Genomic DNA, 25,803 nt, shown 5'->3' with positions numbered 1-25,803 from the left:
AAAATGAGGCCAGATTTGTGCAAATTTTAAAAATACTAAAATTGATTTAAAAGAAATTCTAAATTGTTACAGCAGCTTCCTTGAAAAATAACATTAACATATTTGGTTAATTCCACTTTTTGTTTTGTATCTTTCTGATACTTCCTCTTTTGCGTGTGACGCATTTTGTTAAGTTACTTGAAGAGTTGCTGAAACCATTTGTAATTGGATTGAATTACTTTTGTTCATCTATCTAACATGATACGTAGTGAGTATATTTCAAGCACTATTTGTCCGACTGCAATATGTGTATGTTATACGTGATCACTCCATGCTCTGCAGATATCTTTGCAAAGATCGAATCAATCGGGAAATTTGTTTTTAATGTTTCTATCAAGGCATTAACTAACGCTTCGAGATCAATGCTTTTATTCCTTGTGCATATTTCAGTTTATCATTAAACGACCTCCTGCATATATATTGAATTGATTTAATCAACAATATTGAACATCACATTTATTAATGAACAAATTGTAAATACAAAGAAGAAATTGTTTTAGCGTTAAATGGTCAGAATGTAACGTCATTTTGATGTTCGTTCAATTATTTTGTTCAAAGACACTCGAGTCCGGTGTTACCCAACACAACCTAAACATAAACGACCTACTACTCTTTGAAGTTGAACGGGAAAATAATACACTTGGGTAATACACATTTGTCTAGTAGTTGAACCCAATAACATCATACATAGAAAAAAAGTTGTATTTGAGCATGGTTATCGACATCAGATCACATGTTTGTCTTAAACCACATGTCTCAATACTTAAACAATAAGAAAGAGAAACATTTTTGTGCGTTTATTAAATTTTGGTTGAAACCAGATTTTGACATTGTCTTGAAAGAAGGTCGGTTTTTAAAACAACACCAGTTCAATGAAAACTGTTTTACTATTATCAAAACATTTATATCAATTCTGGGTTACTTTAAAATTAGAATATTTTTTTGCAATTCATCAGGTGTCACTCTTTGGAAGTCTTGTCAGTCTTTATTTTATGCTTTGTTTCTTAACGATTTTCAAGAGTTTTTTACAAGAACAAATAGAGACAGCTCTTATTATTTATAACTGGTCAGATTCAAGACTTGCAATATTAGGATTACAATTGAGAAAAAGGTTTACCTTTTTCCCTTAAGTGAAAAGTAAGAAAAGTTTTATTTCATCAATTGCGAATACATGTTTTAACATCAAAAATACTTATTTGATCATTTTTAACATTTAATAACTCTAATTAGGTTTTACTTGTTTGAACCATAAAGCTCCTAAAACGTATCATGGAGTAGAAGTAATCATAGAATTACTTGGGGTTTACTACAAGTTTATTATTATTTGTTTTATTGTTATGATTCCTCAAGTTAACGCATACTTTGATAAGATTTATTTTTTGCGTTTTATCTTTATATAGGATTTTTGGGATAAGAGTGAGGTTTGTGCACTTAAACTGGTTTTAACCCCCAGTAAATTTACATTTTACTGACAGTTCCAAGGCGGTACCTAACAATCCTTGATAAACATACCAATTTTTTATATATAGTATGTATGCACCGTGCTGCTTGAGGAGTTTTGTGCTGTTCTTACATGTTTCTTGTTTGTGATTTTAAGTCTATGTCTTTGGCGTTTTCCCAGTGCCATTAAACCGGGTTAATGTTTAAACTTTTTGCTACTGAGCGTGTTTCCGTAGCTTTTCGCATAAATATGGGCCTTCTCAAAACCAATATAAAGAGACCGCAACTTTGAAATGAAAAGTTTATCTTCAGTTTACTATGCAATATGAATAAAACAGGCCGAACGGCTATATTAACCTCCTTATCCAAAATGTTTATCGCTTAAAACAGTTAAAGTTCCATATTAGCTCGGTCTACGTTAACTAATACAAAACAGTTTAGCTACCGTATTAAAAAGCATACAGCCACGATTGTTAGAAGGATCAATACGATCGCCTTTCTTGAAAATAACTAGAACAATTATGCCCTTTGTCCACGAATCTGTGTAATCCCTTATGGTTGAACAATTGTATCAGATACGATGCAATAAAGGTTTTCTTATAAACAATAATCTAATCATAATCATATCCATACCTATCAATATTCGCTTCTTCATAAAGATAAACATACATAATCATATCTAACAGTAATGCGATAAATAGGATACAATTTCAAAATAATTGAACACGATCTCAATTTCGGAATTCTCCGAGACATCTGAAATAAAGCACCAACTAATTTGTTATTGTATCACAAATTCCACCGATAAGACGTCATTTCGTTCCCCATTTATACATAAGCAATCAGTTTCTTGTTTTGTTTGCTCATACCATGCAATTGATTCTATCACATATAACAATATTTTGTGTAGTCTATCGCGTTGATTATGTTGATGGATCAAATAGGCCTGAGGCTCATTTAATCAGGAATCCTAGGACAAGTTTTGTACATTTTGAGAATTATTTAAACAGTACTGTAGCGTTTTGAGTCATTTATAAGTAAAACATTCTTCGCATGATTCTTAATGGAAGGGCCGCCTGATAAAAAAAGATTAGAAGTAGGTATATAAGTCAATCGACAGAAAACAGCAGGTTATGCAATTTTAGGACATACCCAGTATCCATTCGGGATATGCTTATATAACTTGGAAAGTGGTGTCTACAGACAATACAAAAACGTAGCAAGGTGTATACATCTCGAAAGTCACATACAGGCCGTAAAGTAAAGTAAAAACCGTACAAGCCAAAATAGTCGTACTATCTGCAATACGCCTTATTTAATAATAGTGTGTGCGCTTACGGAATTGGCAAGCATTTTCACATCAACTCGTTGTTAGATTAAGGACCTAGAGAGTCATTGGTCCCTAAAGGCTTTAAACACCAAGTTTATAATTCTCCGTCTCAAACGAATAGACTTGTACTTTCGACGAAGTATACTCATATACTTATATGATAAAGTTTAATTCCAGTCCTTGACCTTATTACTCGCTGTACTGTAATATACTTATGTTTTGAAACAAATATTTAGTACCAAATAATAATTTGAAACTGTCTATTTGCGTCATTTCGATATTGTTTTTGCTAATAGTATGAAACAAGCAATCAATTTGCCTTGGAGCTTATATCCGAAATTTAATTTCTCTGTTTATTGCATCAAATATACTTTTAATGAGGAACAAAATGTAGTAAAGCGATCAGTTACGCTATATGCTGTGCTGAGTTTGTAAACATATTCAAGCATAACCCCCTGCTGTTAATGCAGAATAAAGCAGAACAGTCTGCATGTATAACGCGATTCTCTAGAAGAGTGAAGCAAATCAGAACGAAAATAACCCACACCTAAATTACGGTCCATTCCGTGCATATAAAAATCGTTAGAAAACACTCCGTAAAAAGTCATTGAAAAGCTGATTGTGAGTTTTTATTGTGTTTGTAAGCTCTGAATCGGGGAAGGAATATAAGCATTGATTGTGTTGCCATTATCTGACGTCTGTGTTATTATGTGTTCTCAGTACAGTATGTTGCACAGCGACATTACGTTAAACAGTAACATGAAAATTACTTTTTGATTGGTCGCGATATTCATAAAGAAATACAAACGCGATGAAAGCAAAGACACTCAACTAGTATAATCATATATCAGGGCTTACAGAAAACACTGTGCATGAGATTACATGTATATAAAACGGTCTTAACGCACTTAACGAGTCTGTGCTGTTTACTCAAATTACTTTACAAATGAATGGAGAATTATTTGTAATGAACATGAGCCATTTTTAAAAATAATTTAGTTAAACAGTTTCTACTTCCAAAGCTTCAACAAAACACATTTTTTATTTTATTCCGTTAGTATACAATGGAACAATCGGCATACGTTCGACGACATATTGTAAGATTCAGAAGTTCGACCTGATGGTATGGTAATAACTCAAATGTCATTGATGTTTTCTTGCAAATTAAAAACAAAACACATTTTCCTACTTCTTCATAATAATTTTAATATAACAAATAGATCTTATTAAAACGCTTTATTGTCATAGAAAGACATGAATTCAGGCCGAAAAAGTTTCACATGCTATAAATTTGCATTTGGTGAAACTCATGAATAAATCATTACAAAATATTATGAATAAAATTTTGTCAAAACTAGATATAATTTTAAAATTAAGTCTCTTATTATTATCATAATGCAAAACATTATGACAATATCAGACACACGGCACTGCATCGATAAGATATCAAGGCGATCAAACTGCATAGTCCTTTGTCTTTAAGGTTATTTGGAAGCACTGTTTCATGACAGGACAGTATGTTATCCCTGTTGTTATAACATGTTAGTCCCCAGGGACCAGCCAACTAGCCTTCAATTTAACCAATATGTTGTTTAACGAGAAAAGGGTAAATATAAATGAAATTAATTAAAAGAGAAACAAACGTACATAGCACAAAAAACAAAACAAATATTGGTTAAAACAACGTTTAGGTTTCCCAACTTCTTGAACCAGTAATGCATGAAATACAGTTCAACTATAACACTGTCCTTAGTGTTTGCAACAATATTACTGTTTACCTTTTTTGGAATGTGCAAACATTTAATATCGATACCAGTACGAATCACTGATTGCAAACTGTCTTCTAATTTAGATTTCTATGTTGCACTACGATGATATTGAATGTATTAATAGCTATATTAACACCTTATCCGTCTATGATGTGATCTCTAACCTTTCAAATTTCATGTCGTCTTTAATAATGTTCTTCCTTGACTGTAATAAGTTTCGCAAAAAATAACAAATTCTAAAAACTCGTTCATGTATTTAAGAATCATTTATATGATATTTGTATATGTTAAATTTTGTACTTTGTAACCTATTTCTCTCTTCTATTTTGCCCCGATTGTCATGATGAGCTATTTCGCTTTAATTCTCAGACAATACCTCAAGAGTAAATAAATGGCTGTTGCTGGTTCAAGATGGAGGTCAATAAATGTTAGCCAATTGTGATTCATTTTACTCTCGTTTCACGAAAAGATCTATTGCGGAAATCCCTTCATTTATCGAATAAGCAAATTTGATGAGTTTGCGGTCTGATTGTTGTGTTTGATTTGTTTGTGTAGTGTTTTATGCTGGTGTCTCTACTTTTTTGTTCTTGCACACTTGCCTTTTGCCTCGTAGCAGGGTTTACTTATTAATTTTCGACAACTTGTCTTGTCTTGGTAGTTTTTATTGTACCATTGACATTGAGTAGAAAAAACAAAACGATTGCTAATAAAACTTTGCAATTTCTGTGCATCAGAATTCAATAAGTTGTATACATTGCATTCCAAAAACAATCAACTTACAATCCTCTGAACAACATTTTGTAGGTATTGCTGTTTTATACTTCCCTATGCAAAATAGAGTTTTTTTCTCATAAAACAGACACATGCTGCCTCTTCTGCAGTCTATCACCACTGCTTTTTGTCATTCACAATGCTACTGTTATTAAGGATTTATTTGTTTCACCGTAGTGTGGATGATCAGAAATATAGTGTAAAATTATGATTGCATCTTTAAATCGCTCATTTTAATAGCATACCATAAATATACGTGAATATACGTTGTAAAAAAGAAATATAGATGATTACGGGCTTGTTCCTGTAGTTGTCATTGTTATTAACTATGCATGGGGAAGCAGAGATTTGATTTTATAACATGAACGTCGTCATGGTTTTGAATTGTATATCGACCATATTGGTAGCAACATATATAATACATAATAATATTAATACTCATTCCCTTCAACCATACTGGAATATGCCTTATTCTTTCAGTAATTATTGTGTTTCATACGTGTACAATAAAAGTAAAATCGAACATTCCGTGAACAAAATCTAATGGATTTTTTTAGGAGTTGCTTCAATTGAATTGAAATTATTTTAATTGATGACTTATAATGTACAAGAATTGAGACTATTTCCCACTGTCATGATATGTTTTTATAGAGCTATTGTAAACAGCTTTAATTTCAATGAAACTTTATGCGTGTGTGTTTTAAGTACTATAATATTTCAACGTTAAATGTAATTCACATAATAATGAAGTTATCAAGTAAGCCAGACTCTGACAAATTCCATTACGCAATGCCTTTGTATCAACTGATGAAAGAAAGATCAAACACATATCAAACAGAATACTTCTGGTAGCTGTCAATATAGTGAAAAGAAAACAGATGACCTGGTTGTAGAAGAGGATTCAAGTTATGTCAAGGAAAATTGCATTATTTAGTAAAATAGAATTGAAAACATCATAAACAAAAATACGTTTTCAATTTAAACACTTACCTTATACAAGTCTATAATCATAAAGCTGCAAAAATAGGCAAAGTAATTGCGTTTACATAGAGAAAAGCTTGCAGGCAATTAACACATTATTGCAAAGAAAAATCATATGTATAGTCGAAGTCATATTTGTCTTACATATTAGAACCCCGTATAACAGAAGAAACTGTAGTTGAACTTTGTATTTTAAAATGTTTCTTTTTTCTATTTAAACCTTTTAATTTGAATGTTGTGTTTTGAATCGGTGCATAAGCATTTCGTGGTTTCAAATTAAAAAAGAAAAACTTTTTAGTGATTTCTAATTTAAATTGTTATTTCAAAATCATTCAATGGTTGTTGCGTCTTTAATTGAACACTTTAGTATGATACATTTATAGAAGCAACTCAGCGAGAACAATCATTCAACGTTGGGAACACCGTGTTGCACAACACCATTTTAATTAGTTTAGATAATGTCATAAGTGACTGATTTATTTGGCATTTGCCATTAATTTCTGTACACGACTTCATTCCCTCTCAGTAAAGATGTGAGATTAAGTTTCGTGTTGTCCTCTTACAGTTACAATGATGTTACGCAGTTAGTTTTATATGCTTAAAATTTGATATGTTTCATCTCTTCTTTTAGAAACATTTTCCCATTAATTCATGTTCATCGTTTTGTCTGCTCCTTCATGCAAAAAAATATTTTACAGGAGAAAATCAATATAAAATAGAAACTGGGCGCATTTTTCCTCTTTGGTTTACTTGAATGATGGAATCCGTAAACGGCATGATTGCCTCAGTCACACTAAAATATTTATTGTTAAATCGTGTGTTTGGCTAAGGATCGTTAGCCCAGTTATCTGAGTTGTTTTCGGCGCCATGCAGGTGTTCCGGTGGTCATAGGAACGAGCATTTAACTCGGCACACTTTTTTCTACCATGCTTACAGGGATAACCCTCTTTTGTCACGCAATATCGTGTTTGTGTGATATATTGTATCTAAAGAAATGGACGGGGGGAAGGCGGGAGGAGTCCTCGTCCTGCCAAGTAACACTTTTGCTGATTGAGAATTTGGACTGAAATGATTTATTTACGGGGCGAGTGTTGTACGAGTTGTGCCTGATTAAAAAATTCTGACATAATTGATGGGTAAGAAGGAGTGTAAACATTTGTCAATGGGTGATTAAGGGGTCGAAACTAGAATAAGTGGCGGGAGGTATGTTCAACTTTGTGCCGTGTTATTTGGGTAAAGAGTCTCTTCTACCAGTTGTTATGTATTAAATTGACATGCGAAAGTTACAGTTATGTCACTCTTTTACCTCATGATTAAAATTATACTCACTTACGGCCTTCATGGATGAGCAATATCGCACCCAATCATTAATTCTGGAAAAAGTCGGACATAATATCAACAATAATTATTGACCAAAATAATGAATTTCATAAAAGCCTTACTATTTAAATAGTTTACATCTCCTACCGCATTTACACTTTGTTCTTTTTTGGAACAACAGTAAATGTTGGAATGTGAATAAAGGAGCAGGCAGATGTATTTCTATTCACAAACAACATGTGATTAGTGCAGTGAGAATGATTACACTCTACCAAATGTACGTAGCCAACAAATCATTTTTTTAGATTATAAAAGCGCAATAACGCGGCTGTGCAATTTCAATCATGAGCGTTACGGGTATAGCTACCTTTAAGTACAGTATGTCATCAAGGACGACATTTAATACGTAGTGAAGGGAATAAGTCAACAGCGCCTTTTTCATCCGCACGGTAGAAAAAGAACGGTTATGACTTTTTCAGATTTATATTTTCCGATATTTGAGTTAATGTAGACGGACAAAAACAAATACTCAGACGTGATACAATATGAGCTTTTCGTTTGTCAATTGTAAAAGCAGACCTTTACTTTGCAACAGTTAAGTTAAATAAACGGTTATAAAATATGTGATTTGTATATGGGTTTGTGCCATGGATCACTTGTGTTAGGGAATTTCCATGTGTTGGACAGGAACCAGCGGCCTGCTTGATGAACTAAGCATATTTATTTCTTGTAGCCAGTAATATTTCAGTTTCATTTCAGCGTTTTAATCCTGTCACCTCAGCAGCAATAAGGTAATAGTATGATGACTGTTACCTTCTTAACGAGAAAAAGAAACTTTAGCAGTAAGTTCAATATAGTATCCTCCTTTAGAGTTCATTATAAATAATTCCTAATCTGAGACATTTAACTGTCAGGAAATATGCAATAATTATATTTCCATAAAATAAAGTTTCAGACAATTTCCAGATAATTTCAAGACACAGTTGATTTATATACACACTGCACTGACAACGCCGGATAAAGCTAAGTAACAAGCATATCTCTGATATGATGGAGAGATGCAAACAAACTGAGATATCGGAAATTAGAAAGTTATTTCGGCAGCAAAGAAACACTATAGTCCGGTCAAGTACGGGCATTGTAAAAAAGGTCATCAAAAGGTTAAAAAATGCTTCGCGGAAATATCTTTTGTTTTTAGTATTCGGTTTAGGCAGGACAATGATAACATGTAATCGTTTACTATTACTATTATTATAATGTAAAAATATTTTCTTGCAAACAGGTGTCAGGTCTTATAATAGTTTCAAAATTTGCAATATTTTTGTTGTATCTGCACTCGGCTGCTCTATCGTCTATCACATGAATAAAAAGGAGCATATGTTTTTTTCTGTTTTAAATGTTTTACATATTAAATTGGTCTGCTTTCGGTAACAAAGGAAATAAACTTTGTCGATATACCCTGTATTATAAAGTACCCGACAAATGCTTTATTGCCAGATATTGGAAATGTTTTTTTTTTCTAAATTTGAGTATGTTTTACATCATTCAGACAAAAAAGGAGAATCTTCTCCGCATATTTTTTACTTGTGTATTCACACCGAGGAAAATACTCACATACTTTATCTTTTATAATAAAGAGACACATCCGAGACCATTCGCTAGTGTTATTTATTTTCAACATTTCAATTGAATGTACAGGACCAACTAAGAAGCCTACAATGGAACCAACACTACGTTTAAAGTTACAATGATGCTCAGAACCCAGCAGACAATAAACAACAGACATACAATGTTGCAAAACAACAATCACTATACTAAAATAGCAAAACATTCTTATCAGTAAATGTTGGTGTTACTTTTTCATCTCTTATTTTCATTTAACTTAACACATCATTTTCTTAAGTGTAGGTAACATGTTTTCTTTATGGCTAACTCACACTTACCCATAAATTCCCATCCATTCCCTATTATATAGTGTAATAGCTCGCTTTTATGCGTGGGGAATACAAATTACATCTTACAATTGACGTATGTCACGTAGAAGCGATTGGAAAAAAAAACTCAAATCAGAAACATACAATTATGCGATCCAGAGGAGTAAAATACAAATTAGTACCAATTATGATGGACAAATCGATCTTATTAAAACTCTTTATTGTCAGAGAAAGACATGAATTCAGGCCGAACAAGTTTCACATGCTATACATTTGCATTTGATGAAACTCATGAATAAATCATTACAAACTATGATGAATAAAATTTTGTCAAAACTAGATATAATTTTAAAATTAAGTCTCTTATTATTAACATAATGCAAAACATTGTCACAATATCAGACACACGGCACTGCATCGATAAGATATCAAGGCGATCTTAGTCAAAAACTGCATAGTCCTTTGTCTTAAAGGTTATTTGGAAGCACTGTTTCATGACAGGACAGTATGTAATCCCTGTTGTTATAACATGTTAGTCCCCAGGGACCAGCCAAGTAGCCTTCAATTTAACCAAGATGTTGTTTAACGAGAAAAGGGTAAATATAAATGAAATTAATTAAAAGAGAAACAAACGTACATAGCACAAAAACAACAAATATTGGTTAAAACAACGTTTAGGTTTCCCAACTTCTTGAACCAGTAATGCATGAAATACAGTTCAACTATAACACAGTCCTTAATGTTTGCAACAATATTACTGTTTACCTATAACCCCGTATAACAGAAGAAACTGTAGTTGTACTTTGTATTTTGAAATGTTTCTTTTTTCTATTTAAACCTTTTAATTTGAATGTTGTGTTTTGAATCGGTGCATAAGCATTTCGTGGTTTCAAATAAAAAGTGATTTCTAATTTAAATTGTTATTTCAAAATCATTCAATGGTTGTTGCGTCTTTAATTGAACACTTTAGTATGATACATTTATAGAAGCAACTCAGAATTCAGCTATTACCTGATGATATTTCTCATGTTTTATACACTTAACGAGAACAATCATTCAACGGTGGGAACACCGTGTTGCACAACACCATTTTAATAAGTTGAGATAATGTCATAAGTGACTGATTTATTTGGCATTTGCCATTAATTTCTGTACACGACTTCATTCCCTCTCAGTAAAGAGATTAAGTTTCGTGTTGTCCTCTTACAGTTACAATGATGTTACGCAGTTAGTTTTATATTCTTAAAATTTGATATGTTACATCTCTTCTTTTAGAACCATTTTCCCATTAATTCATGTTCATCGTTTTGTCTGCTCCTCCATGCAAAAAAAAATATGTTACAGGTGAAAATCAATATAAAATAGAAACTGAGCGCATTTTTCCTCTTTGGTTTACTTGAATGATGGAATCCGTAAACGGCATGATTGCTCGGTCACACTAAAATATTTATTGTTAAATCGTGTGTTTGGCTAAGGATCGTTAGCCCAGTTATCTGAGTTGTTTTCGGCGCCATGCAGGTGTTCCGGTGGTCATAGGAACGAGCATTTAACTCGGCACACTTTTTTCTACCATGCTTACAGGGATAACCCTCTTTTGTCACGCAATATCGTGTTTGTGTGATATATTGTATCTAAAGAAATGGACGGGGGGAAGGCGGGAGGAGTCCTCGTCCTGCCAAGTAACACTTTTGCTGATTGAGAATTTGGACTGAAATGATTTATTTACGGGGCGAGTGTTGTACGAGTTGAGCCTGATTAAAAAGTTCTGACACAATTGATGGGTAAGAAGGTGTATAAACGTTTGTCAATGGGTGATTAAGGGGTCGAAACTAGAATAAGTGGCAGGAGGTATGTTCAACTTTGTGCCGTGTTATTTGGGTAATGAGTCTCTTCTACCAGTTGTTATGTACTAAATTGACATGCGAAAGTTACAGTCATGTCACTCTTATACCCCATGATTAAAATTATACTCACTTACGGCCTTCATGGATGAGCAATATCGCACCCAATCATTAATTCTGGAAAAAGTCGGACATTATATCAACAATAATTATTGACCAAAATAATGAATTTCATAAAAGCCTTACTATTTAAATAGTTTACATCTACCGCCTTTACACTTGGTTCTTTTTTGGAACAAAAGTAAATGTTAAAATGTGAATAAAGGAGCAGGCAGATGTATTTCTATTCACATACAAAATGTGATTAGTGCAGTGAAAATGATTACACTCTACAAAATGTACGTAGCCAACAAATCATTTTTTTTAGATTATAAAAGCGCAATAACGCGGCTGTGCAATTTCAATCATGAGCGTTACGGGTATAGCTACCTTTAAGTACAGTATGTCATCAAGGACGACATTTAATACATAGTGAAGGGAATAAGTCAACAGCGCCTTATTCATCCGCACGGTAGAAAAAGAACGGTTATGACTTTTTCAGATTTATATTTTTCGATATTTGAGTTAATGTAGACGGACAAAAACAAATACTCAGACGTGATACAATATCAGCTTTTCGTTTGTCAATTGTAAAAGCAGACCTTTACTTTGCAACAGACTGTTTAAAAATACAGTCGATATAAATACGATTGTTAATAAAATTATTTGTGATTGAGACTTTGTCTTTCCAACACCTAAATGTGATTTTCTTTTTAAATTGCTCGAGCTGGAGTCTTTCTGGCATGAAAAATAATTGAACATCATAGCAGTCAATTGCCTGGGGGAGGGCTGCGTGTCTTGTCAAATTATTAAATCCAAACTATCAATAATGTCAAAAATCCTATATATAGAACTGGCATGCCAGTATAAATTATGCAAATATTTTGAAAGAAATGTTCCCCAGAATCTATATGCCAGTATTCAAATGTTTGCTTCAAATTTCATTTCAGCACCTCTTATAAGGCACCAACCATCACCCGAGCATTAACATTATTTTAGCAACACATACAGCGATTGACTGGTAAATGAAAGTCATAAATAGTTCAATATTAAAAGGTCGACTAACACCTCAACAAAAATCTGCTATTTTTGTCACATGTTTAAGTAGTTATTATCACAGAGCTGTCATTTTACTTCTGGTGACCCCTCTAAAATGTTAAACTGTTACCAAGACAAAAACATTGGAAAAGCTATTCGTATAAATTAAAAACAAAGTGTTGCATGAATTTTAACTAGACTTTTGCTTATCCCTCAAGCATACTATGTTACATGTACTATATTTGTGTTATAAATTATCATTCTGTGTTTCTTATGATGAAAGAAGTATGTTATATTCATGCTGTAGATTTTAAACACATGAAGTATGTATGCAATAAACATTGTCAAAGCAATTATTTTCCTACTCTTTAAGTATGGAATAAGTACTTTTACATGGTGAAACAAATGTTTGTAAAATCTATAGAATAAACTTGGAGACTCATTATATTTTTGCTGCACTGCTCCGAATCAATAAATCGTTATCTTCCAAATAACAATAATTGTATAATGGTATTGTCATAACATTGGTCTTGTATTGCAATTGTAAACGATGGCTCTTACTGGATATTAGTTTTTATTATTCAGATATACACATGTATCGGTGGCAGTGCTTCAAATGTGTAGTAATTTGCTGTTTGAAGGTTATGGTTATTTTCACCATACCTCACACGTTTTACAATTTCGTTCAAGGTATTGAAACGGAGCATCGTATCGATGTTACCAGTGACCATACCCATGTGAGACTGAGTTGTAAGTAGTATGTATTATCGTAAAGGTGAAACTCGTGATTAATATGTACACAAACAGTGGCATTTCTGCGAGAGCCCGTCGAAGACAGTTACTTTTTCCATTTATACTAATCCGAATTAAAGGTATTTAATGGTACGATCAAAGTACATTTCGCAGCATCACCGTTACCCCCAACTTTACAAAGCAATTGTAACTAAATGCATAGGAAAATGTGTGTCCGGATTTTTTTTCCCAGAAATTGGCTAAGAAATTCTCAAACGCCTACATACTCCTACACTTTAAGACATTCCAGTAATTTCTAATAATCACATTTCCGTAAAGAAAGTGCGCAGATAACCAATCCCCTACAATTGCATTACAAAACATGAAATATATGAGCTATATCAAATTCAAATTTGACATTATTGGGATTGCTGTTTGGAACCTCAGGAGTGGCACATATCAAGCTTTCAGTTTGTTACACTTCCGTAACACTTACCAACAATACAATGAAATTAACAATGATATGGCAAATAATACTATAATTTAAAGCAAAACAATCAGACCCAGTCCTTTGAGAGGGCATTAATGGAAGGACGTTTAACATTGTGTCAAAGCCAATAGTCATATAAACAATACAGTGACAAGCATCTCACCAAAACCTTACTTTGATCGTGTACCATTGGCGGCAAGAAACAAACAGAAGCAACAACATACGTATCAAAATGTCGTGATATATTTCAAATTCAACTGAAAAAATGCCTCAAAAAAGAAAAATGCCATCTTATTTCAACTACATATTGTCCTTAGGAGTGCCAATACAACTATGATTTTCGAAAAAGCACCCATTTGCAGCTAATTAATAATATTTATTTGTATTGATAGATCTTTAAGTGTTCTGCTATATTTGTCGAGTGGTTTTCTTGGAAATAAGATGATACTTTTACAATCATTTGGTTTGATATGACTTCGCTGTGTTCTTTAACGCCATCCTTCTGATGCAAAAATAAGTTATAATGTCTTTGCATCCGTGTTTGCAACTTTTGAAATCATATGCATTTGTAAACGTTTTGTGTGATGGAAAATAACCACTGGCCTGTTGAGGCAATCTAGTTGACCACTCGTTGTTGCAGTAAGAATTTAGTGGCGTTATAATATTTTAACCCATCAAAATAAGGCACATGTCCGATGATAGTTACCTTCCTAACGAGCAAATAAACTGTCGAAGCACTTATAATAAAAAATGAGACATTATTATCGGAGTATTTCCATACACGCCTACCTACAACTGCGACATTTAACTGTCAAAAAATTTGCTATGATTATCTTGCAAAAAAACTAGTTATCAGAAAATATCCATGGAAGGGAAAAAATATTAATATTTATTTGACCAAATATTGACGAAGTACAAGAACTACAATTTCCCAATTATTTGCGTATATATCAAATCTTACCTAGTTATCAATGCAATTTTCTCCACCTTGTTTGACTGCAACATAAATACTTAATATACAAATATCCCATATTAATTTATGCTGTTGGATGTCTTATCTGAGAAAATATTCTCTAAAGTACTTAATTTGTTCTTTATCTTATACAGTGCAAGTAGATTGGAATTTTCAATGTATTGGTGTTCAAGCAGGATAAGGACAAAAATATTTCGAAAATAAATCAAAGAAATCTGTAGCATCCCTTCCAAATCCATATGTAAAAATAATTCGTTTACACACCACACTTACGATATATTATAAATATTTGAAGTTGCCTTATGAGGATTTATTAAACACAGATATATTTGCAACTTTTGAGTAATTAAAATGGTATGTTGCTTTTGTATTGCTGTATTGATAGATATTGAACGACATAAAAATACATATAAATTATCAATATTTGAGGCAATATATTCGATAGAGCAAGTTATACGTATTGATAAATATATAAAAATACTTTTCCAAATCCAACCGTGAAAGTTCAGTACCCAATCACGTATCACCATAAGTCTGGCCCGGTGTCTAGTGACAAAAATAACTGGGGAAAACGTACATATACATAACACACATTATTTTACTTAAACCACCAATAGCATTGCATATATCGAAAATATTCAAAGAAACATGAGGAAAAGCACAGAACGAATAGTGAACAATTCCGATTTTTCAAGTCACCTAGCTGTTTGCAAATTCGAAGATAATAAATTGTAATACCAAAATAGGTTGATGTTAGAAACATTTTTTTTTAATTGAAGTGTTTTTTTATAAACATAATTCTTGAATATGAATTGAAATTCATGCATTGAGCTTGACATTTTTCTTCCTTACGAATAAAACAGGTTAGGAAATTGTCTTGAGGGAAAAATCGAAATGTTTCTGTGATTTTTCCCCAGGTGGTTCAAAATATAACTTTATCATTTTCACCGTATTATTTATGGAAACTAATTTATAATAATATAACGAACATCCGTGAGAAACTTTGTATGTTACTGACAAGGTATTAAATCAGACTGATTGAATTACTTTCGTTAATATGATACGTGACTGGTAAATCTTTTTATACTTTTGGACCTGCAAATAGTTCGTTCTAACGCGCTTTTATCATCTTCTCAACTTCAATTTATTTTTATTACAGAGCCGTGACAAACAAACAATGGAAGCTTTGAATAAATTGTTTATGAGTATATATCTCTTTATGGATGTGATTGAACAATGTAGAGTAAGTGAGACTGTCATGTGATTTGCGAACGTTATTTCAACTAGAAAAAAACCAGATTCATCCGGTATAGTATTAATATTATAAGAAAAGTCGTCATACGTTAACCCGTCTATTACCAGCTCTGTAACATGTGATGTTGGAATTCCATTCAGAATGTTGAATGATATGATTTATAGTTCGATACCTATTTTACTCTTTCGCAACCAATTGTATTTCTTTCGAACATTTTTCATGTCTTATTATATAACCTTATGTACATTAATTATGTTGTATCTGTTTTGTCTGCTCTATTATTTATTGAATAAACTATATTAATATGGCAAATGTGCTCTGTTTATAAATATATATAACACATACATCTGGTTTTTCTAACGGTCACAAACCTAATTATTGTCGTTTGATTTACATTTATTCGTACATTACACATGAAAGAAAACTTACCAGATGTATTGATACAACTGTGTGGCTTAATGGTAGTGTTTTATGCAGTATTTAAATAGAATAGAATATGTGTATTCGAGCATTGAATTAATTAATTAATTTCAAGAGCGCGGCGCACCACTGTCAATTTCGTACAAGATAGTTTCAAAAGCAATACATTTAAAAAAGTAAAGAAATCAATTTATGAATTATAATATAAAGAAACTGACATATTTATCTCGTTCCAAAAATGACAATGAAACACCTCCGAGAACATGTTTAAGGAACAAATATTATCAACATTACTGAAACCTACAGGGACAAACCTAGAAGCCTACACGAAACGAGAACATGAATTAGGTTTATGAAAAAGACCCATACAACCAAACTATCAATACTGGCAGATTATTTGCTGCTGTAACAATGATCATGCGAAAACTCAATTCACAAGTAATCAGTATATGGTATGTCTACCATGTCTGTCTCTAACTGCAATAGAGCAAAATCGCATTGAGCGAATCAGGGTCTTAATAGTCTCCTGTGGTATCGCTGCCCACTCTTCGTGCACAAAACGTGTAAGCTCATTAGCGTTTTGAGGATCACGCCGTCGAACACGTTTCAAGACGTCCTATTAATGCTCGATTGGAGACAGGTCTGGTGAGAATGTATGTCATGGAAGAACTTGGATATTTCTCTCCTGAATGTAGATGGTTGAACCTCGAGCGTTGTGGCACCTAGCGTTGTCCTGTTTGAACATAACGACGTTCGGATTGGCGTTGATGAATGGTGCAACCTCTGGCTCCAATATCTCATTTTGATATCGCTGTCTTGCTGGCCTACCTTGCAGCTCCACTAAATTGTTTCGCGAATGAAAGGATATTCCATCCCACACCATAACGTTAGGTCCCTCAAAGCGGTCTCTCTGACGTACACATGCGTCCTAAAAACGTTTTTTGCGTCGTCTAAAGCAACGCATGCGTCCATCAGCATGGTCCAAACAAAACCGTAATTCGTCGCTAAATAACACGGTTTTCCATTGTTGTTGAGTCCAACGGTGCTGTTGGTGGACCCTATCCCGACGTGTACGTCGACGTTCGGCTGTTAGGCACAGGCCGTTATGAGGGCGTCTATCCCTAAGTCCATGTTCGGCAAACCTATTTCTCACCGTTTGAGCACATATGCTGGCATTGGTACGTTCAGGTGTTATAGCTGCGGTGGTCGTTGCCGGCAAAAATCTGTTACGTAGATGTGACGTCAGCATATAGCGGTCTTGCGCAGGGGTCGTTACTCGCGGCCTGCTATATCTATAGCGATCATTAACTGTGTCAAGTGTTTGATAACGACCTGCCGGACGAGATATTGTCACACGCGACACAACAAAACTTGCAGCGAAATCACCATGACGTGCACCTGCCTGTAGCATACCAATAGCCCGATTACGTTTATCAGTAGACAAACGTGGTTTGCGTTCGTTACCTAAGCAAAAATTCGACTTCCCGAGGTAAAAGTTGTTGTTTTCTTTATAAGATTACGACTACCCGAAGTAATAGGTTTTTTAATGACAATACGACTACCCAAGGTAATAGTTTTTTATACATACACGTAATACCCACGTAATAGATTTTGTTGACTTCATAAATACATGACAGCCCTATTGGATTGTTATCGTTAACATTATAACTACACGACGAACCTAGGTTAAAGTTATTGTTTCACATATTTCAGTTTTAACGTTATACAATAACATAGTTTTAATGCAAAAAATGTATAATGGCAAAAGGCTGTCATGTTATCTAATATTAGCAAGCGTCTAAAAGTATTGAAACCTCTTGATAGTCGTAAAGTTACATACGCGAGGATCTTCAATTAAGTTGTTTTCCAAATGTTACACGAAAACAACATTCCATATCTATTTTCAATTATATACGCTTTTCAATATAGTTTTCGTTTACAAGAAGCATGAGTAGTGTTGTTGTGTTTATATCCTAAATTAAATCTGCTTGATGATCGTTTCATACATGCAATTCGAATCTAGTGTAATAGTTAAGTGGCAATCATAGTTCGCATACGTTTTTCCGACCCTGCTGAATAAATTCCATTAGTTTGTGTCTCTAGTTCATTTTTGTTTAAGCCCTTGCCTTGTTCCCATAGATATTGTTTATTTTATTTTTTAATTTTCGACTACTGGTCTTATCCCTGTATCATTACCATGTGTGTGTGGCTTTTTTATCAAAATTATACATAAAATACATTTTTTTTGAAAATTATTGGGATATGGTGTGGAGTGTGTTAGTAAGCTTATTTATACTCGCACTCGGGCCTTGCTAATTCGACGAGTGCTCCGATAAGATTGTTTGTAATTTTAGGTTTTTGGAGTTGCACTTCCTGGATTGACAGTCACGTATGTTAACACTAGACCACGGATCCGCCAACAAGGTATGGATGAGTAATGTTAAACATATACGAATTTAACCCCTTGTGGGGTATCTCTTGTTTCGCTGACCTTCCAAAGGCGATGACCTAATCATTGTAGGATAAATACATTTTGATGAATGTGTCGTTTGTATGTGCTGCATGTACATTTATTGGGCGTTTTCTTATTGAACTAATTCTAAAATATTTTCTTCCTGATTTTCATGTGACTCAGAATTCATCTTTTTACTGTAAGACACCGACACATTTTTCTTTTTAATCGCTGATTAATTAATATATATTTTATATTCCATGGATCTTCATGTATGTTTTTCCATTAATGGTTTAACGTATATAAAAACTCAGCATTGCTACTTTAAAGAGGAATTTTAAACCAAACAACACCAGTGTTTTTGTTCAACATCAAATTCCAGACTGTCCATTACCAAGATTGAAATTTTACTTCAGGAGGATCGTAACAAAGACGGCGGTTATACGACTTGATACGTTGTTAATTGTTGGTAATGATGGACTAAAAGGAAATAACGTTCTAGTATGTACGTAATGTTTGCTCTTGATGGTCCATAAAATGCATAAAACGGCCGTTCCTCATAGTTTGTGTTTGTTACCTAGGCATTGATTGTGGTCAGAGTTACAACGTTAATGACATTGATATAAATATAGAATTAGGACTGACCTAAACTTGATATTTTTATAAGGATGACAATAAAGAAGTGCATTAATCTCGATGAGTTCTTACGATTTACATTATATTAACTGTATATTAGACAGCGTGCTTTATTTTGGCAGACGTCAATAAGAAACTAATTTTGTCAATAACTGTCTTTATATTTCCTATTAAACTTGTTGTTTGCATTGTCACGGTTAAGATCCTTTTCCCAAAACAACCTTAAATATTGTGTTACATTTCCAAGAAGGCATATTACAGAATAACATTCAAGACCAGACATATTTCAGGGGTTTTAGTAAAGTTGTAAATCACTTAAATGTGCTAATATTGTCACTGAAAAGTACACGATGCACATGTTTTGCAAACGAATCATACCTTGGTGGGAAAACCAGGTACTAAATACACTAATTCAGTGTCGCTTAGTTAGATTATTTCATTTACACTTGCAAAATTACGAGCAATGTATTCATAACAGTTCTTCTCAAGGTGTAACGTTCTGGTTTTATCAGTATTGAAAATATACGGCGACTCTTAAAAAAAGGAACCATTCACGCTGTAAATACACGACTTCCATATCTGATTGCTTATGTTGACTTTATAGCTTCAAGACTACCCTAGGTTAAAGTTATTGTTAACTTTATGAACAAACTACCCTAAGTAATTGTTATTGTACACTTTATGAATACAAGCCTACCCTAAGTTGCAGTTATTATTTATTGTACAAATACACAACAATAGTTATTGTTAGGGTTAACTTTATGAATACTCGGCAACTTTAGGTGATGATTATTTTTTTGCTAATAAATACACAACGTCCCAATTTGTTGACTTATTGCTATATTTAATACACAGTGACCCATAGTAATAATTAGTGTTAATTTTATAAACACTCGACGGGCTAAAGTTATAAGGATTGTTATTTTCTCAACCATAAAACCATACAAAAGATAACTTAGTGGTTTGTGTGACGCTATAATAGCAAACGCCCATGCAGGAGAAGCTGAACAACCCACTGGAAATATAGCGGTTATTATAAGTTTTTTTAACGATTAAACCAAAGCTCATTTGTGAAAGAAATTAGTGTGAAAACTTAGGGCTCTTAACTCTCTTTGACTACTCTTTGTACTGGTACTGACAGGTAATACAGACAAGTGGTATGTCATCTTGTTCACATACAATTTCTGAAGGTTAAAACCTTGTCTTTGACTTTTCAGTTTCAACTGTCAATTTAACTTTGAACACTGTTCAATACTAAAAAAGAAAGCAGAATGGGGATATTTTCGGGACATAAGAAGTAAAAACAGTAAATCATGTCAATGTTGCTTGCATCAAAGATAAGTAGTAAAACGTATTGATGGAGATCGAAAGTAATTCCGTGACAATCGGTATCGTAGAAAATGCATTCTGGATAATGAGCATGAATTTGTTGTTTGGTAATTCATAACGTATTTTGCTCTGATACTGATACAATACCAAACGCAAGGTAGTCCAAATAGGTATTTGAAATATTGGACTTGACTGATGACCTAGACACTTTTTGTCGAAATATTTAGAGTCAATACCGTATAATAATCAATTTATAGTTCTTGGCAACAGCGAATGTCTCCATGCCAAACATCCACAGCAATTGCAATTGCAATTCTAAACTCGGCATTTATTCCTTCATATTTATAATAATAAATATTTAAATGTCGCAAAATATGTCTCAAGGGCCCTATTTATTCAAAAATGCTCTTTAAACTTAAAAACATCATTTTATTTCAATGTCAATAATGACATTTTGGAAAAGGAAATGATATAATTTAATATTCGCAATCATCTGGAAAATTGAAAGTCTTAAATTAGTTACACAATAAAATGAACAAGCATCTTGCATTAAGTTGTTTTCAAGAAGATTAGACAGGTTTAGCACTCCACACACACGCACGCGCACGCACGCGCGCACGTACTCAAGCACGCACGCTTGCACGCACACACACACACACACACACACGCGCGCACACACGCACGCACGCACACACACACAATAAGTTAATTAAGACAGCTAGCAACATTTCGTGACACCGCATTTAAGACGTAAGTTGACCTAGAATTCAAGGTTTAATATCCTTTTATATTATACGAATACGACATAAATATACATTAAGCCGCAGACTGCTATTTTGATACGTTTGATTTGTTTTGAGCCACTGAAAAACTATGTTTAGAATGTATGAAGATAACTCTTTTAGCAATTATAGTTGTTCTGGCAACACACGACTTGCTTTTGTGGTTATATCCGAAAATTGATGGATGCATTTCTCTGTTGATTTCATCATATATGCTTTTAATGAGAAACAAAACCAGTTGCGTGGTCTGCTGTACTGAGTTCGTAAACATATTCAAGGACAAGCCTATGTTTTCAATTTTGAAAAGCAGAATAAAGCAGAACTTTATTCGAGTATAACGCGCTTCTGTAGCAGAATAAAGCAAATTTCTAAACAAATCATAGCGTAACTATTATACAACTTCAATACATTCCACTCCGTACATATAAAAACACGTTAGAACACACTCATTAAAAAGGTACTTGCGAGTTGCATTCTATTGCGTTTTTTTTTAAATTAAACTCTTAATCGAAGGGGGAATAGCCTTCAATTGTGTTTCTATGATCTGACGTTTGTGTTAATATATGTTCTCACAAAAGTATGTACTGCACATGTATACAGTATCATAGCCAGGAACATTATCTCACGTTAAATAGTTACATGAAAATCGCTTTTTGATAAATCGAGACATTCTGCAAAGAAATACAAAACCGATGAAAGTGAAGATAACAAACCAATCTGAACTAGTGCATGAGATTAAATGTATCTTAAAACTGCGCATGGGATTAAATGTATCTAAAAACTGTGCATGAGATTAAATGTATCTAAACACTGTGCATGGGATTAAATGTATCTAAACACTGTGCATGGGATTAAATGTATATAAACACTGTGCATGGGATTAAATGTATCTAAACACTGTGCATGAGATTAAATGTATCTAAACACTGTGCATGGGATTAAATGTATCTAAACACTGTGCATGAGATTAAATGTATCTTAACACTGTGCATGAGATTAAATGTATCTAAACGCTCTGCATGAGATAAAATGTATCTAAACACTGTGCATGAGGTTAAATGTATCTTAACACTGTGCATGAGATTAAATGTATCTAAACGCTGTGCATGAGATTAAATGTATCTAAACACTGTGCATGAGATTAAATGTATCTAAACACTGTGCATGAGATTAAATGTATCTAAACACTGTGCATGAGATTAAATGTATCTAAACACTGTGCATGAGATTAAATGTATCTAAACACTGTGCATGAGATTAAATGTATCTAAACACTGTGCATGAGATTAAATGTATCTTAACACTGTGCATGAGATTAAATGTATCTAAACGCTGTGCATGAGATAAAATGTATCTAAACACTGTGCATGAGATTAAATGTATCTAAACACTGTGCATGAGATTAAATGTATCTAAACGCTGTGCATGTTTCTCAAACGGTCTAAATACATTTAACAAGTATGTGGTGTTTACCAAAAATGACTTATATGTATATACAAGTATTTGTATTTAACATGAGACTTTTTTAATGAATTACGTAAGATTGGTTTTGCTTACAATGCTTTAAGAAAAACACCCTTTTGACTTTATTTCGTTAGTATACAATCAACAAACGTTTGACAAAATATCGTTAGATTGAGAAATTTGGCTTGCAATATTGAAATTATTCATATGGTATTGAGTGTTGCATGCAAATTTAAAACATACCACACTTTTTGACAACTTCATTATCATAATTTGTTTGAAAATATGTAAAATAATTCCTAAGAGAAACGGATATAAAAAATCATACTTGGATACGATCTTTGATTAGAGGTCTCATTATTCTAAAACACTTCTTAGGAATAAAACATCTTATCTTTAAAAGTTATCCTGTAGGGACATGTGCTTACAAAACACTGCAGTGAATTTGTTCAACAACATAATCCAGACAGTCCATTACCATGAGTGAGGTTTCTATTTCAGATAAATCGTAGTACTGATGACAGTTATACAACTTGATACGTTGTTTATGGCTGTTTATTCTCGAATAAAGGGCATAACGTAGTATATACGTAATGTTTGCACTTTATGGTTTATAAAATGCATTACATCGCACTTAACTCACAGTCTACGTTCGTTACCTAAACATTGGTTTTGGCGAGAGGTACGACTTATATGGCCTTTTACTGACCGTTCCAAGGCGGTATCCAACATTCCTTGATAAATACCCTTATTATTTTTTGTTAAATAGTATATATGTACCGAGTTCTTTGAGAAGTTGTGTGTTATTTGTCCATGTGTCTGGTAAGTGAATGATTGTTTTTGTGTTCTATGTAGTTGACGATTACCCTGTGTCCTTAAACGGGGTTTATCTTTCCTCTAGTTAATGCATACGTTAATAAGATTTACCATTTACGTTTTAACTTCATTCGGGATTGTTGGGATAAAAGTGAGGTTGTGCACACAAACTGGTTTAAACCCCCGGTAAATATATATTTTACTGACCGTTCCAAGGCGGTATCTAACAATCCTCGATAAACATACCTAGTTTTTTAATAATATTATGTATGCACTGTGCTGTTTGTGGAGTGTTATGCTGTTCTTCCATGTTTCTTGTTTGTGAATTTTTTGTTTTTATGTTCTGTGTCTTTGGCGTTTGCACAGTGCCATTAAACCGGCTTTATGTTTAAACTTTTTGCTTCTGAGCTTGTTTCTGTAGCTTTTCGCATAAATACTGTAAACACACACAAAAAGTCATTTGTTCCTCCACCCTCAAGATAATCTTAGAACTAGAACCGGCCGCATCTTGATTGTTTTAAAAAGATGACAATTCATAAAGTGGTGCATTAGTCTCGTTGAGTTCTGTATCATTAATTTTTAATAGAACAGCGTATTCAATTTTGTCAGACGTTAATAAGAAACCTTTTTGACATTAACTGTCTTTTTACTCTCTATTATTAAGTTATTTTTGAAAAGTCATGGTTATAATTCGTAAAATGTTTTTCTTAAAAACATTTTCTTTAATGACCTTTAATATTGTCGTTTTTTCCCAACATGCCAATTACAGAATAAAATTCATCGCCAGACGTACTTTAGAGGCGGTTCTATGATTGTATAAATAGAAGCGATGCACGTTTTTTTTTGCAAAATCTTTACTTTTGGGAAATGCAAAGTTCTAAATCCTCTTATTCAATGTAGCTAAGTACTTAAATACCACTACCACTTGCGATGTTACGAGCAATGCACATAGGGATTATGTTGTTGGGGTTAGATTTTGAGTATTGATTATGGTTGTTGTAATGTTTTAGGTTTGTATCTTAATGTTAATTCAAAACGACCCTTTGTTCGGTCTTCCTAGCCATCAGATCAAACATTAGATAACCGTTTAACTATTTTCTGTTGCAATATTTCTTAACGATTAAACAAAAAAGACACTCTTAAGAATTCTAAGGGCTCTGAATTCTCTGACTTTTATGTTTGACAAGTATAACTCAACACTTGATTCAGATCACTATAAATTTTGATAAACTTTCCATTGCAGAAATGCACTCGATACACAGCATACGTACATACCAGCAAGATATATCTACCGTCCTGTTAATGCAAATATATGCTCTATTTTTATTCAACACACAATAATAAGATATTCGAGAAAGCGATCGATTGCAGTCATTACGCATTTATTGGAATTGATTTATCTGACGGTATTCTGATATGTGCGTAGTATGCATTCTGGATAATTATTTAGATGATACCATTACTTTCTTTTGATTTGGTTTGTTTTTGCGGTATACTTACATCCGTTTTACGCTGATGCACAAATACAATAATATGTCATACCAATGTATTAGCGTCCTTGTTTATCACGTTGAAACTCATTTGATTATCGTATGTTTCAAAATTGTATCAGTGATATCACGGATGTGTACTTCTACGACGCTCGGTGCATTTGTTTAAGTTTTGTGTTTTCATTATGTTAAATAAACGGTTATAAAGTACTATAAGTGATTTGTATGGTTTGTGCCATAAATCACATGTGTATGGGAATCTTCATGTGTTAAACAGGAACCAGCGGCCTTCATGATAAACTAAGCATATTTACCTCTTTTTCGCAGTAAGTACAGTATAAATTTGAGTTGTTATCCTAATTTAGAATTCATAATTCCTCATCTGAGATATTTAGCTGTCGG

Source organism: Mya arenaria, chromosome 11, assembly GCF_026914265.1.
Source record: "Mya arenaria isolate MELC-2E11 chromosome 11, ASM2691426v1".
In the NCBI taxonomy this organism is placed as follows: domain Eukaryota; kingdom Metazoa; phylum Mollusca; class Bivalvia; order Myida; family Myidae; genus Mya; species Mya arenaria.
The sequence above is the reverse complement of the archived record's forward strand: the minus strand, read 5'-3'. Positions refer to the sequence as shown.